The following is a 3,452-nucleotide window of genomic DNA, read 5'->3' on the forward strand; positions in this document are numbered from 1 at the left end:
TTTTTTTTATTACATATTTTCCTCAGTTACATTTCCAATGCTACCCCAAAAGTCCCCCATACCCCCCCCACTTCCCTACCCACCCATTCCCATTCTTTTGGCCCTGGCATTCCCCTATATTGGGGCATATAAAGTTTGCAAGTCCAATGGGCCTCTCTTTCCATTGATGGCCGACTAGGCCATCTTTCGATACATATGCAGCTAGAGACAAGAGCTCCAGGGTTCTGGTTAGTACATCATGTTGTTCCAACAATAGGGTTGCAGATCCCTTTAGCTCCTTGGGTACTTTCTCTAGCTTCTCCATTGGGAGCCCTGTGATACATCCAATAACTGACTGTGAACATCCACTCCTGTGTTTGCTAGGCCCCGGCATCGTCTCACAAGAGACAGCTATATTTGGGTCCTTTCAGCAAAATCTTGCTAGTGTATGCAATGGTGTCAGCGTTTGGAAGCTGATTATGGGATGGATCCCTGGATATGACAGTCTCTAGATGGTCCATCCTTTCATCACAGCTCGAAACTTTGTCTCTGTAACTCCTTCCATGGGTATTTTGCTCCCAATTCTAAGGAGGGGCATAGTGTCCACACTTCGGTCTTCATTCTTCTTGAGTTTCATGCGTTTAGCAAATTGTATCTTATATCTTGGGTATCCTAAGTTTTGGGCTAATATCCACTTATCAGTGAATACATATTGTGTGAGTTCCTTTGTGATTGTGTTACCTCACTCAAGATGATGCCCTCCAGGTCCATCCATTTGGCTTCAATTCCCTTATCCAATTTCTATGCACACAGATAATCTCTCTCTCTCTCTCTCTCTCTCTCTCTCTCTCTCTCTCTCTCTCTCTCTCTCACACACACACACACACTCACACACACACACACATCTAGATTCTGCATATGTAAGAAAATATGCTGTATTTGAGTTTCTGGTCTGGTCTATTTCAGTTAATATAATGCTTTCAATTTTCTTTCATTTGTTATGGTTTCACTTTTTTCTATATAGATGAATAAAAATTCAGTGAATGTACATAGTACACGTTTTTTACCAAGATATATTCCAAGTGTGACTATGAGCCAATGGCCAATTTGAAAGGACATGCAAATGTACTAGAATTAAACATTATTGTTCTTTTAAACTACCTTAATTTACTGTATTAATGACATCTTAACTGAACTCGGAGCTAGAGGATAGACTATAAGGACACAAAATCAGAGTTAACTTTAAAGTACTCTTGATATTATCCTTTAAAATCTTTACCTTCACAAAAATGTCTCCAGAATGTGACATTATTTACAGGATATTTTTGAGTACACGTATTTGCAAAGCAGACTGAGGAAACTGGAAGCAATGAAGTAGCCCAAGGAAGAATGTCAGAACGAGCCTGAGGTTTTGATGTGGAGGCCTTGCTTCCTAATTGTTATTATGCTTACAAGGACACTCTGTAAAAAGAAAAATGAACGCCTTGTTCAACACCTGCTGTAAAAAAAAAAAAATATGCTGGGACTCTGTGGCTTGCTTAAATCATTTTTTTTTCCTGAAACAAATTGCCGAACAAGCCCTAGGCCATTTAATTTCCAAATACCAGTAATTAAAATGAGTAACATCGTCAGAATTTGGCAGGGCCACAGCTTTCCTCTCCCTTTTCATTTTCACATAAATTTCAGTGAAGGTCAGATTTGTTGAAGGAAGGTGGGGGGGGGGGGGGTGAAACCTGCCGGCCGTGTGCTCATGGGAGGTTAAAATATGACTTGTTCACAGTGTCCCTCATAGTTCAGGACTTAATGGTCCTTGACGGGGATAACCTAGAAGTTAATTTTACTCTGTGTCCCAAAAGCAGTCATTGTCAATGTAATCTTTCTTATAGACTGAAGGATATTGTCAACAAATGATCTGACTTTCAATAGAAATTGACCAGCAACGCCTCAGATCCAAAGGGTCCGGAATGTGGTCCCTTATTGATTGCTCTCCTAAGACAGCAGTTTCAAAACAAGAAAGCCTTTTTGGTACTTGTTGCTCAATCCACTCTTATGTACTCCTCCATAAGAACTAGTTCTTAATAGCTTTTTGTGTGATTTCCTTTTATTGAAGATCATAATATATCTGACTTAAGAGAGTTTAATAGCTTTCAAAATGCAGGATACACTTGTATCCAAAAATAAAGTCTTTGTTAAGGTCATTAGAATGGTACTTGTAAATAGTGGGAGAGATCAGTGCAACAAATGGCAACTTTGTTTTTAGTCTTTGTTAACTTCATTTCTGCTGCTTCCAGGGGCCAAGGCTCTCTAGGTTTTCCTTTGCTCCTTTATAGACTTAAAATTGCCTCATGCAATGAAGGATTGAAGACAGATGTGTGTGTGTGTGTGTGTGTGTGTGTGTGTGTGTGTTGGGATGTTTGTATGGGTGTATTTCCGTGTCTGTGTATTTGCACACAAGTGTGCATGAGTGCTTGTGTGGTCATGTGTGCAAATGGAAACCAGAGATTGACTCTGGATAGTATTCCTCAGGAGCCATCCACTCAGTGTTTTTAAAACAGGGTGACTCATTGGCCTGAGCACATACATTGGCAAGTGAAGCTTCAGGGACCTACTGACCAGCAGTCTCCCCAACAGTGAGCTTCTAAGTGCACACCAGCATGCTCAGCGTTTTTCCTTTCTTCTCATATTGAAAAACAAATGATTATATTCTCAATAATACATCCTGATTATAGTTTCATCTCTCTCTCTCTCTCTACTCCTCCAGTTTCTCCCCTCCCTTCTCCATCCCCTCCTCCGTTCTGTGTCTCCTGAGAAAAGAACAGGCTTCTAAGAGATAACCACAAAACATATGAAAATAAAATATAATAACATAAAATTATCACTTCAGAGTTGGACAAGGCAAACTGACAGAAGGAAAAGAGCCCCCAAATTCCCACTGTTTCCAACTGAGCAATCCCATGAAAACACTAAATTGGAAGCCATAATATAACCCCAGAAGAATGATGCAGGCTGTACATGTCCTGTCATGCTCACCGTTTTCAACATGGCTTTTGGAGATCAAACTCAGGTCCTCAGGCTTGCAAAGTAAGCACTTTATCAACTTTATGGCCAATGCAGTGAGGGTGCTTCCTACCAAGCTTGATAACCTGAACTCAATTTGTGGGAGTCCCAGGGTCCCACATGGTATAAAAAGAACTGACCTTCATTTGTTTGTAGGCTGCCACAGCAACACACACATACACACACCAAAAAATAAAAAAGTGAAAAAAATAATTGGTGACTTGTATCTAAAAATAACTCATCACAGATAACAATTTTGGCTTTGGTTTTATCCCCTTTTTGGTTTTCTTCTCAGCTCAAAGAAAATCAGTCTGGTTCTATTAAAGTTTGAGAAAGCTTTATACAGATGAGAAAAAACTTCTCTTCATTTTCAATGAGCTAGCCCTCTGAATTGTCCTCCACAGTAGCCCTCCCAA

Source organism: Mus caroli, unplaced genomic scaffold (genome assembly GCF_978045245.1).
Source record: "Mus caroli unplaced genomic scaffold, Mus_caroli_1 scaffold_5, whole genome shotgun sequence".
Lineage (NCBI taxonomy): Eukaryota > Metazoa > Chordata > Mammalia > Rodentia > Muridae > Mus > Mus caroli.